At 46.6% G+C, this 13,539-nt stretch overlaps 1 protein-coding gene across 17 annotated transcripts in view; it reads right to left on the reverse strand.

The window, feature by feature from the left end:
• The window catches only part of SNTG2 (syntrophin gamma 2), a 214,388-nt gene that overhangs the window by 85,136 nt on the left and 115,713 nt on the right, over positions 1-13,539 (reverse strand). The gene's annotated exons all lie outside the window — the stretch shown is intronic.

Raw genomic sequence — 13,539 nt, forward strand, 5'->3', positions numbered from 1 at the left:
TTATCTTCCTCTAAAGAGCTGTTTTTTGTTCAACAGGCAGTTCAGTTATATAAGCACCTTAAAATTAAGAAGTTTTAAGCTTTGTTGAGGTGGGTTTTTGGAAAATCTAAGCTGTTTACTAATCTCTGTAACTTAGAGGAATCAGCCCCAAACTCTGTTGTCTCTGCAGATGTTTTCAAAGCTTGGTTTTGGACTCTGTTAAGACAGGTTTAATGTGGTCTCAGTGAGAAAGGTGTAGCCTTTCTGGGGTTTCAGCCGCCATGTCCTGGGGGGTTAAATCTTCCCCATTCCAGGCAAAGGGGAAATGAAATTTCATCACCACTGCTTGACCTCTAGCATCTTCGCTTGCTCCTACCCCTCAGCAGCCTTTCCTGGGTGGGCACTGATAGTATTTCCCTGTGCATGGGTATCCTACATTCAGCCAGGGAGGGGCCCAACACCCCAAATCTTCTGACTCCCCCTCTGCCACCTCCTTCAGGTTATGACTCTTTGGTGCCTTGTCGCCCAGATTCTAGCTGATTCAGAAGCTCTACATCCTTATTTTTGCTTCTCAGTGCAGTAGGACCATGCACTATGTTTGAGTTCCACTGTCCCCAGGTGGTACTTAACTTGTGATGTTCTCTCTTTTCAAGGGTCACTGTGTGGAACTGCCAGCTGCCCAGCACCTGAGAACAAATGCCTTATTTTTTTCAGTGTAACAGGATATTTATTTTTGCAGGAGATATACTGGGTTGGTTTTTCTTGGTGCATCTTCGTCTTATCCTTTGGGTGCTCACTGCTTCTCCCCGGAACAGGAGAATTTTATAAACAGTTTTGGAAGAAACTTCTTCCAAACTCCTGATAATGTTGATATTTTGACCTCTTCCCAGGAATCACAGATGTTCTTAATGGCATCTAGAATGGTGAATCTTTCCAGATCGTTTTCAATTGACATTACCCATCAGAGGAATCACTGTCTATGGCAGCTATAGCTTTATGAAATGTACTTCTTAAATAATAAAACTTGAAAGTTGAAATTACTCCTTGATCCATGGGCAGAATGGATGGGTGTTAGCAGGCCTGAAAACAACATGAATCCTGCTGTTCATCTCCATCAGAGCTCTTGGGTGACCAGGTACATTGTCAGTGAGCAGTAATATGTTGAAAGGAATCTTTTTTTCTGAGCAGTAAGTCTCACCAGTGGACTTAAAACATTCAGTAAACCATGCTGTAAACAAATGTGCTATCATTCAGGCTTTGTTCCATTTATAGAGCACAGGCAGAGTAGATGTAGCATAATTCTCAAGGGCCCTAGGATTTTCAGAATGGTAAATGAGCACTGGCTTCAACTGAAAGTCACCAGCTGTTTTAGCCCTTGACAAGAGAGTCAGCCTGTCCTTTGAAGCTTTGAAGCCAGGCACTGACTTCTCCTCTCTAGCTATGAAAGTCCTAGATGGCATCTTCTTCTCACAGAAGGCTGTTTCTCTACATTGAATACCTGTTGTTTAGTGTAGCCACCTTCATTAATTAACTTAGCTAGATTTTCTGGTTAACTTACTGCGGCTTCTACATCAGCACTTGCTGCTTCGCCTTGCACTTCGATGTTATGGAGACGTGGCATCTTTCCTTAAGCCTCATGAACCAACCTCTGCTAGCTTCAAACTTTTCTTCGGCAGTTTCCTCACCTGCCTCAGCCTTCACAGAATTGAAGAGAGTTAGGGCCTTACTCTGGATTGAGCTTTGGCTTAAGGGAATGTTGTGGCTGGTTTGATCTTCTATCCAGACCACTCACATCTTCTCCGTATCAGCAATCAGGCTGTTTCACTTCCTTATCATTTGTGTGTCCACTAGAGTAGCACTTGTAATTTCCTTCAAGAACTTTCCTTTGCATTCACAGCTTGCCTAACTCTTTGGCGCAAGAAGCCAAGCTTTCAGCCTATCTCGGCTTCTTCTGACATGCCTTCCTCACTAAGCTCAGCCATTTAAAGTGAGAGACATGTGACTCTTCCTTCCACTTGAACACTTAGGGGCCATTGTAGGGTTATTAATTGGCCTAGTTTCAATATTGGGTCTCAGGGAATAGGGAGGCCCGAGGAGAGGGAGCGATGGGGAGATGGCCGGTTGGTGGAGCAGTCAGCATACACACAACATCTATCGATTAAGTCCACTGTCATATGGCTGAGGTTTGTGACCCTGCCCCCCACAATTACAGCAGTAACCTCAAGGATCACTGATCACAGATGACCATAACAAACATAATAAAAATGAAAAAGTCTACAATATTGAGAGAATTACCAAAATGTGACACAAAGACATGAAGTGAGAAAATGCTGCTGCAAAAATGGCACCGATAGGCTTGCTTGGGTGGGGTTGCCACAAACCTTCAACTTGTAAACAATGCAGGATCTGCAAAGCAAAATAAAGTGTGGTGTGCCTATATCAACTGCAAGTTTTAAAAATAATTAGAATAAAATATGATGGCTAAAATGATTATCAAGAATGGTTTCACATGAGAAGGGAGTATTATATAATTTGTGTTTGTTCGTGTGCTCTCTGTATCCAGTTTGATAATTTGCAGGTTGGGCTCATAGGTTACGTTCCACAGCCATGTAATAATAATAATAATAATAATAATAATAATGCTTATTTCCATGAAATTAACTAGTAAGTCACTAGAATGGACAGCAGGTATTTGGTGTTATTACTGAAGGTCTGGATTTTGGATATTCTGACCTAGCAGAGTGCAAACATTATGAATTGACTGCTCACAGGAGATGCTGAGAATGTGACATGAAGCCTTCAGTGACACAGGCAGCAGACAGGAAACTCCAAACCCGGGTTTTATTCTGCATGGCTCTCAGAAGGTCCTTCTTCATGGCATGCTGTAATGCCCAGATGTTGTTTTTAGATAAGCCCAGTAATGTGACTTCTATTCCTAAAAGTTTTGATCAATAAAGACAATTATTAAACCTAAGGGAAAGACTCAAAAACTAGCAAGCAGCTAACTGTTTACCACTTCACGTTCAATTAAAACAAGGTGTCTACCCAGCAGACACACATGCCTGTGGGTCGCGGTCTGTACTTTCTACCTTTATAGATTTTGCTGGAGGACGGACCTATTTCATATATAATTTCAGACTACATTATGGCACAATAATAATGGCAAAGAACAGTATTTCAGTATTGCAAACAGAGATACAGAGCCCTGTGAGGGTGCCTCAGTTGGAAGTGACCAGAACTGTAAAACACCGTCCAAGAGAACAGCTACCCCTGCAAGGACTTCAGGACTTAGAGGGAGTCTGAAATCTCTAAGCATCTAGTAAGTCCTAAGAAGGAAGGATTTCTGTGAAAAGTCCCAATCACCCCAATACTTGAACTTCGTGAGAGTTATGTGGACTTCATGGCCTTACGTGGCCACAGGGTGAGACCCCTGAGGGTGCTGCCGGGGTCTGAGCAGCGGGCAGGACACCGGGGGGGGGGGGGACAGCCCTGCAGGCATCCCCGGGCCCAGCCGCCCCCAGTCAGGCCAGCCCCCGGGCCCAGTAACAGCCCCACCTGCCCTCTCCCCGCTTTGATTTTCTGGGCATTTTGGCTTCTAAAGAGGAGAGGGTGACAGGTGACGTGGAGGGAAGGGCAAACCGCCGTCTGCTGCCTCGTGACACAGTCACCGGCCCCGTGGAGAGGCTGCTGCCCTTCTGGCCCCAGCACGCCGGCCGCCCGCGGGTGTGGACGGCAGCCCGAGCCCCGCGCCTGCACCAGCTCCCTGAACACGGCAGGTCCGGCTTCCGTGAGCCGCGAGTCCGTTTCCCCTGCGGCCGTTCCGTTTCCACGTCTCGAGTCATCTTAGCGGAGTCGGGAGACGTTCGGTCGGCGACGCCGCACACGGCGTTTCCCGGGAATCGTGCGGGGGGCTGCAGGCCCTGACTGTCTTCACGGAATGAACTGCAACTCCGTGTGCCGCCAAGTGGGGTCCAGCCCCTCGGAGAAGTGCGGGGACCCCACGGACACGCCTGCTTTTCACCTTCCCCCGGGAGAGTCAATTCTGCGCTTCGGAAGAAATCCAGCGCAGCTCAGAGTTTTCGACCATTGACTCTCCTTCCCGAGGCCTGACGTCCAAAGGGCCGAACCTCTGCGTCCTCGTGTGGGTCAGTCTCAGGACGAAGAGCAGACGAGCCGGCGGGGCCTGGGGTGCGGCGGGGACGCCTCCTGGAGCCCTGGGTCTTCCCATCGGGCTGCGACAGCTGCTGACGATGCCTGCTCGGGGCCGCCCCCGAGCTCCCGGTGCCCTGCGGACACCGAGAGGATGTGGCAGGCCTGCTCTGAGTCGCCAGGCCTGATTCAGGGACCGACGGGGACGCGGGGTCCCAAGTTCACAGGAAACAGGGGCTAAGGTGTCCGGGGCTGCCCCAGACGCCTGCTTAGGGACAAGCGGGCAGAGCCCCCCACTGCCCTCCAGTTCCCCCTCTGTCCTTGGTCCTGTGCCCCACGCCTGCCCCTTCAGCGTGAACCCTGCCTCCCCCATGGGTCTCACGTCGCCCAGACGCTGCGACGCCCATGCCCGAGGCCCCTTCCCCTGCTCGGACTTTGCTCGAAAGCAGTGAGTCCGGCAGGACAGTCTGGCTCCCGCCCCTCGGCATCAGGCTGCCCCACGTGGGCGTCTCCCCACCAGCCTTGTTCACAGGCGGGCACCCTTCCAGGCCGTCTTCGCCTTGGAGCAATTCTGCCCCTACTCCTGTGGCCCCGGATCTCCTGCACTAAAGAAGCTGGCGTTACCATTTAGACCAGGCAATTGTATCAGGGCCCCCCACCCCCAGAAGATCCTTTAGTATCTTTTAGAGGAAAAAGAGCCAGGGGAACAGAAGTCACCTCCCGATGTGGTAACATCGATAAAGGGGATCACAGCAGCAGAGAGAACCAGGAACTGCTCCGAAAATAATCTCGTCCACGTATTCACATCAGAACTGAGAAACCAGAAACTCTGGGGGAAAGCGGGTCCGCACCGAGTAAATGCCTCGGAACTTGGCTCTTCATCCTGTGAGCTGGGAATCGGAGCTCGACTACGGAAACTGCGGTGAGTGACCTCAAAATCGATACGCAGCCCCACCTTGTCTTTGGTAGATGTATCCAAATTTACTCTCCGTCACCATCCCCCAAGCAGACACATTCTGAAAACACTCCCTGCCTTACTACATTATTGACCATATATCATAAAGTTAGTGCTTTTAAAAGTGAAATTGATTACAACAAAATTATTTATATAAAACTTTTATAAACACTTCTTTTTTGGGGGGAAACAAGATGCACCAAATCTATACTTTTTAAAAAATTGAAAAAAAAAAGAATTCAACATCAACTGAGAAAACAGATTATTTTTTCCCCCAACTAGAAAGACCTAAAATTGGATATGAAACAGTCACACTGCATTTTGGATGTTGGCCCAGATACTAGATTGGAATTTTAAACCTGACCTGTCAAAAACAAAAAAACATGAAATACTATGTTTTCAGGATCCAGAGATTTAGGACAGAAAGGCAGACACAAGAGACTGAGCAGTTAGCTCAGAGTTTCCCAGCATATTCTTAAGAGAACAGTTTTTCTTTATGGGGAGAATTTTTTATAATTATATAATTAATTTTACTGTCAGTATCTAATTTGAGATGAGAGCATAACGTTTCTGTGACAGATTATTTTGACTGCAATAGGATGGTCCCTTTGGAACACTATTCACAGGCGATGCTTCTGTATTTCTTATTTTTAAAAACTGTAATCACGCTGGCATACGGCGGGCCTCGCGCTCATTCCGGGGAAAGAGTTGGTGGTCACGCTGGGTCTCTGCTGTAATTTCTCCTTCAGCGCTCTGTCATGACTTCCCCGTGGTAGTTTTTACTCCAGAAATGACCCTCCTCGTGCTTTCATCTCTGCTGTGTGTGACGGTCCAGGCCCCGCTCCTCACCTTCTAAACCACCTGCTGCCGCCCCATAGCCTGTCCGTCCCCGAGCAGCACTCCGCCAAAGCCCTGCTCGGCCCGAGGACCGCAGCCCCCCGGCCGCCCCCGCCCCAGGAAGAAGGGTACTTGGGGCTCGGCGGGGCTTGGTCCCAGGTGCAGCCTGGGGTCTTAGCCTTTGAACACAAAACAAACAAATAGTTAATACAACAGCACTGTAACGCGGCAGTAAAAGTGTTTCTAGCCCCTTTTTACGTGAAAATCAACGAGGGTTAAAACAGGCTCAGTGAAGGGATGCAGGATTCCTACAGAATTTGACTTTTAGTCCAGAATTCTTATAATTTTCTAAATTAAATAACTTATTGGGCAATATTTTTCAGGCGTTTTAAAATGCATACATTCCCCGGAACCACAGATTGAACAGTCTTAAATCCGCATGCCAGTCTCCTGGGTCCATGTCCGTGTTTGCCGTGGAGTGGAGGTGCCGCAGGTCCGTGAGATGAAGCCGGTGAGCTTCGTGCAGAGAAGACCTCCTTCCACCACAAACTCATGCCTGGTTTGCACGGAGACGGTCACCGTTTCTGAGCCAGGTCCTCACGGGTGTGACGGTCCCACGGCCTGAAGCGCTGTCGCGGAACCCAAATCACAGGGGACCAAAGCATCTGTCAGAACGTGACCATCTCTGCCGAAAAGACCCTGGTGCGGCTCGAGCCCTAGGGGCCCGGGCGGGCCGGCCTCCGGCAGGTCCAGCCTGGCGTCCATCGGCACACGCGCCCGGAGCCCGGCTTGGAGGAAGGACTCATTTAGAGAGCATTCACTACTCTGTGCTTTGAGTTCTCTGTATTTAAATCTGCAAATTTACCAATAAAACTGTCCTATTTGCACACTCAAGAAATGTCTCTTGGGTGAGACATACTTGGAATATTTTGCCCAAGAAGAAAACTCTGGATCCTCAAGGCGCAGTTAGTTCTGAGTTACTCACCGCCCATGGCTGTTGAACTTGGTCTAACCTGAGCTCTTCTCTCTAACGTCACAGACGCCAGAGTTGCAGGGCGTCCACGTGAGTGTTCCCTTTACATTTTTGTTAAATATCTAGAAGCTTGAGAAGACGATAAGACTTCTATTCTTATGCAGCGTGGGGTAAGTGATCCACGTCAACAGTCACTTCCTCTGACATCCTGAACGATGCTCACCTCGTATGTTCAGGTTTCTCCCGATGACCCTCAGAGGGGCAACGTATTCACAGCTCCCAGTGCCGGAGGTGACTTTGTTACGAAGACATTTTTTCGGGAGAGATAAGCAACGCTGCAGGAAGAGACACCTAGTGCATCACCCTGACAGGCCTCCTACATGTTTCTGTCTTTCCATCACTGAAACAATGAAACATCCATCTCTGAGGCAGGTGGGGAGTGGAGGGATGATACTGGTGACATCAGAGGGACGAGACCCACCTTCCAACCCTGGGGCCCCGCCTGCTCCCAGGGGCTGCAGGGTCACACGTGAGGCGGGACAGGGAAGGAGCCCCCGGCCTGGGGAAGCAGCTCCCTGCCCGCCCCCGGCCCTCGTTTCTCTTCCCGTCACTTCCCAAGAGGCTCTGGAGTCAGTGAGGAAGGGACGGCCCTCCACTGCGCCTGGGCGGCCACCCTACGCCACTGCTCTCAGGGTCAGCACCAGGGACACACCCTGGCCTTTCCTGGGGAGCCGCCCGGCCGCGCAGAACCCAGGGTCCACGCAGGCCAAGCGGCCAGCACAGGGTGTCCTTCCCAAGCGTCCCAGGGGCTACGAATCCATCTCCCCGGCCAGTCTCTCACTCTGCTGGGGAAACAGTCTTTCACACATGAGGACACAGGGATTCTTACTGAAAATCTCCAAGGAGGAACCCTCATAAGCAGACTGTCCCACAGGGACTCGGGCCGGGAGCCTGGGCTGCCTGCAGTGTCGCTAACTGGATGTGCAGGTGGTGCCGGCTGATGCTGGGGGCGCCCGGAGAGGGCCGGGTGACCCGGGCCGCGGCCGGACCCAAGCTGGCCGTCCACACTGGTGGCCAGAGGCGTCACCTGAGGACCACCGGTGGGGCGTTGGGGAGGGAGGGTCCCGGGGAGCGCTGGTCCTGCTCCCTCCTCCCGTGAGCTGGGCCCTGGGGCGCTGGGACAGGCCAGCCGTGTCCCCAGCATCCGGAACAGCCTGGCGGATGATCCACTGAGACCAGAGGCCTAAGGGCGACAGCTGCGGGGGCAGCAGAGCGAGAGTGCCTCGGGCCCAGCAAGTGGGGGAACTTCGTATCAGGGAAGAGCTTTGGGGGGGGACCACCAAGGAGACCACAAAGCTCCTTAAGGAGAAAGTGCCACAATCTCACTCTGTCCCACGGAAGCCATGAGGCTGGTGGCAGCTGGGCCGTGGCCCCGATAAAGCAGCCTTAATACGCTTTGTTGGGCGTCAGCCCTGAACTCCTTCTGTGTTCGCTTCTCACCGGTCACCTCCCGATGGCGGTAATTTCCCTCGGGGACGGGAAACAAGTGCCTTGGGCCCTGTGGAGGCTTGGGAGGAATCCTCTTCTTCCCAGTTCTTTTTATTTATTTTATTTTATTTTATTTTTTTGGGAATAACTGTTTTTTTAAAAAATATTTATTTATTTATTTATTTGGCTGCGCCGGGTCTTAGTTGCAGCACGTGGGATCTCGTTCCCTGACCAGGGATCGAACCCGGGCCCCCTGCATCGGGAGCCCAGAGTCTTAGCCACTGGACCACCAGGGAAGTCCCCCCAATTCTTTTTAAAATAGACCCAGAACTAAAATATTTTTGTAACAGAGCTTCAGCTTTTACAGCATTTCCAGTTCCAATTTTCTTTGAAAATGCCTCCTGTCAAGCTGCACCTGAATCTGTCAGGGGCCCGGCCCTTCCTGGACAGTCGGACTGTCCTGCATGAAGCCCTGGACAGAGCAGGTGCGCACGGACAAGACACCACGGGAAACCCAGCGCAGCAGGTGTGCTGTGGGTCTTTTGTGAGGCGACCTATGAACAGGTCACCAAGGTTACAGGGACCAATGACAAGTGCATCTCAGGAAAGTAATTAAAGAAAACACAGGCAGCTTTGCACAAACTATGTTCACATATTCTACCGAAGTGTCATATCTGTCAACTTTTAATCAAGTGTGTTTCTTGCTAAAATAATTTTTGTTTTCTCTCCAAAGGGCAGCTCTTAAAGGCTCAATTAACCATCAAATATTAATTATTATTGAGAGAGAAGGTTCATTCTAAAATATTTTTCTGCAGCAAATTTAAGATATATATCTCAGGAATGAAACAGTGGTGCTGTACTATATGGTCTCAGCATGCCATAAAAATATGTAAATAATTTTTCTATTTGAATTTGACATATTTTGAGTGGAAATGCTTGGCTTGTTATTTTAATGAAATTAATTCATTAATTTTGTGAAGACAAGTATCTAAAGTATTTAAGTCGTATAAATTTTTAAATATTACAGCAATACAATAATTTAAAAGTAAATGAGGGCTTCCCTGGTGGTGCAGTGGTTGAGAATCTGCCTGCTAATGCAGGGGTACACGGGTTCGAGCCCTGGTCTGGGAGGATCCCACATGCCGCGGAGCAACTGGGCCCGTGAGCCACAATTACTGAGCCTGCGCGTCTGGAGCCTGTGCTCCGCAACAAGAGAGGCCGCGATAGTGAAGAGGCCCGCGCACCGCGATGAAGAGTGGCCCCCGCTTGCCACAACTAGAGAAAGCCCCCTCACGAAACGAAGACCCAACACAGCCAAAAATAAATAAATAAATAAAAATTTAAAAAAAAAAAAAAAAAAGTAAATGAATGTATCTGACAACAGGTTATTGTTATATTCTTCAAATTGAAATCATTATTATGATGATAAGATTAAAAATATCTTATGAAACACGAATGATGGAGTAAAAACAGGGCCTGATTCTTAAACTCTTCACTGAGTGGTGGTAAATCAGGCCAATTTGGAAGCCAAGTGAAGAGTTACAGCTACCAGAATCTATTTACGATACAGGTCAATAAAATGCTGATGCACATGATGAAAGTAAGAGGACTGTGCAAATACTATTTTTAGAAAAATATGATATTATTAAACAGGATTGGGGGGCTTCAGAGGTGGAACGATGCCCTAATGTAATCCTACAACCCGCAGAGCTGAGGCACCAATGCAAGCAAAGGTGCATCATTTCCTGTATCAAGATTATTAGGAACAGACTTGGTTCGTGTGAAAAAGATGGCACAGAAATTATATGAGAGAAAAATTACTTCTGAGTTACAAGAGAGAAAAATCAACATTTTGTGAATTGATAATGGAAGAAAAACAGATCCATTTCAAAAATAGTTACTTGAGCTGTTCCATCAGGTTTGAGCAGGGCTCCAGGACCACATCATGGAGTTCAAATTCTGACTTGAGTATGTACCAGCTGTTTCCTTGCTTTGCACTAGCATCACTAGATGTGTTCTGTTGGTGTGCTCCCTTGGTGTGCACGAGCATGCACTAGCTGTGTTTCCCTCCCATGTGCTAGCATGCACTAGCTGTGTTCCCTTGGTAAATGAGTTAAATTCTTGTGCCTCAGAGTTTTACCTTCTCCCATACAAAGAAGGTAATCATGACAGATACATAATATTTAGAAAGATTCCTGCTATGTAATAACTACTATGTAAATTGTTGTTGTTAATACTATTATTAGTAAATAGATCTATACATATAAGGAAGAAAATTCAGGTGACCCACATTCTTTCCTTCTATGGATAATCCACTTTAGCATTTGGCATATATCATTTATTTTCCAATGCCTTTGTAAATTATTGTGTTCTTCACTACATACACTTTTGAAAGTTAACATGATGTGTTTTCCAGTCAGTAAACAATCTTGGTAAAATTCATTTTAAAACACTGAAAAATCTCATCACATGAATCTACCCCCATATAACTAATTATTTCCCCATTATTGAGAAGCCAGATTGAAATCACTTTTTCTTAAGCACACATTGAATGTGCTCTAAAACACGGCTTGTCATACATTCCTGGGTGTGGAACTGCTACGTCTGAGGCGTGAGGAACCACAGCGGTGTTATCACCTGCTGCCAGACGCCTTCCAGAAACGCTGCTGCGCTGTGCTCCGTCAGGCCTGGTCAGTCATCCCCACAGAAAACACAACCACAAGGCCAGCTTTGTGGGGACCACTTTGCAACGCCCCCTGCAGAGCCCCCAGGTCAGGACCAGTGGAGTCATCTTCGCTTGAACTTTGCTGAACCTCTACCCACCGGCCACCAGTTCTGACTCAGAACCTTCTGGGAGACAAGCCCTTCTGCCTCGCCGGCCCATTCGTGGTCTGCAACAGACCTACTGTTTGTATATAACTATTCTGTTTTTGCCTAAATTCCTTGGAGGTAAGGTAGCTATTCACTGCCTTCCTCCAAATAACCCTTCTCAAGTTTTAAGATGATTCCACATTATTTATTTAAATGTCTTTCTAGCAGCTTTTCTCCTTCAATCTGCTACATTGAAATTTTTGTTGTATTTGATATATACAGAGTGTAATACATATATTCTTATGTACACAAATCATAGAGGAAGTTATGAAACATAAAACTAAAACGAAGCCCCCGGAAGCTCCCAGGGGACTCACAAATTAGAGCATCGCTGCTGCAGCCCTCTGCGTCCTCCTGACTTCCCCCGTGGGCACGGCTGGCCCCCATCCCCCCCGTGACCGGTACCCTGAACTCTGGAGCCGATGCAGTTTTCATAAAGCCCAAAGACGATAGAATGTGAAGGGGGGATTCTTTAAGAAAAAGAATACAAAAGTAAGGCATACACAAGAGGAAATCCAAATGCACTAAGAACTGCTAGCAAATCTTTCCGCAGCAAAACTGCCCTCAGCTGGAACACAAACAGTTGCCCAAACACCACCCCATGGGATTAGATGAGTGATGCAGGGGAAATCACAAATGTTGCAGAAACCTGAGACCCCGCGGAGACACTGCCATCTGCTCCCAGCCCCCCAGATGACACTTGTTACTTCTTGTCATTTTGATAATAGCCATTCTGACAGGTGTGAGGTGGTATCTCATTGTGCCTTTGATTTACATTTCCCTGATGATTAGTGATATTGAGCATCTTTTCATGTACCTATTGGTCATCTGTATGCCTTCTCTGGAGAAATATCTATTCAGTCCCTCTGCCCAATTTTGATTTAAATCGTTTGCTTTTTGCTACTGAGTAGTATGTATTCTTTCTAAATATTTTGGATATTAACTTCTGATAAAGTACATGATTTCCACATATTTTCTCCATTTTCATTATGTTGATGATTTCCTTCATTGTGCAGAGGCTCTTTAGTTTGACGTAGCCCCACTTGTTTATTGCTGCTTTTGTTGCCTTTGTTTTTGGGGTTAAATTTTTAAAAAATCATTGCCAAGACCAATGTCAAGGAGCTTACCATTTATGTTTTCTTCTAGGAGTTTTATGGTTTCAGGTCTTACATTCAAGTCTTTCATTCATTTTGAGTTAATTTCTGTCAGTGGTGTAAGACAGAGGCCTAGTTTCATTCTTTTGCATGTGGCCATCAAGTTTTCCCAACACCTTTCATTTATGAGACTATCCTTTTCCCCATTGTATGTTCCTGACTCCTTTGTCATAAATTAATTGCCCATATAAGTGTGAGTTTATTTCTTGGTTCTCTATTCTGTTCCATTGATCTATGTGCCTTTTTTATGCCAATACCATACTGTTTTGATTATTATATCTTCGAAATTTAGTATGAAATCAGGAAGTGTGATGCCTCCAGCTTTGTTTCTCTTTCTCAAGATTGTTCTAGGTATTTTTGATCATTTGTAGTTGCGTATACATTTTAGGATTGCTTGTTCTGTTTTTTTGTGAAAAAATGCCATTGGAATTTTGATAGGTATCCCACGAATCTGTAGATTGCTTTGGTTAGTATGGACATTTTAACAATAGGTTTATTCTTCCAATCCATGAGCATGGAATATCTTTCCATTTATTTGTGTCTTCTTCAATTTCCTTCATTAATGTCTAAAATTTTTCAGGGTACAGATCATTCATGTCCTTGGTTAAATTTATTCCAAGGTATTTTTTTCTTTTTTATGCAATTATAAATTGGATTATTTTCATAGTTTCTCTTTCTGATAGTTCATTATTGTGTACAGAAATACAACTGATTTTTGTAATAGATTTTACATCCTGCAAATTAACTGAATTTGTTTATTAGAACTCAAGAGTTCTTTAGTGGAGTCGTTAAGGTTTTCTTAATATAGTACCAGGTCATCTGCAAATAAAGACAATTTTACTTCTTTCTTTCCACTTTGGATGTCTTTCATTTCCTTTTCTTGCCTAATTGTTCTGGCTAGGACTTCTAGTACTATGTTGAATAGGAGAGGTGAGAGTGGGCAGCCTTTTCTTGTTCCTGACCTTAGAGGAAAAGCCTTAAGCTTTTCACCACTGAGTACAATGTTAGCTGTGCAGTTGTCATTTATGGCCTTTATTATATTGAGGTATGTTCCCTCTATATACAATTTGCTGAGTTTTTTTGATAATTAATTAATTAATTAATTTTTTGGGGGGCTGCGTTGGGTCTTTGTT

Source organism: Balaenoptera ricei, chromosome 13 (genome assembly GCF_028023285.1).
Source record: "Balaenoptera ricei isolate mBalRic1 chromosome 13, mBalRic1.hap2, whole genome shotgun sequence".
In the NCBI taxonomy this organism is placed as follows: Eukaryota; Metazoa; Chordata; class Mammalia; order Artiodactyla; family Balaenopteridae; genus Balaenoptera; species Balaenoptera ricei.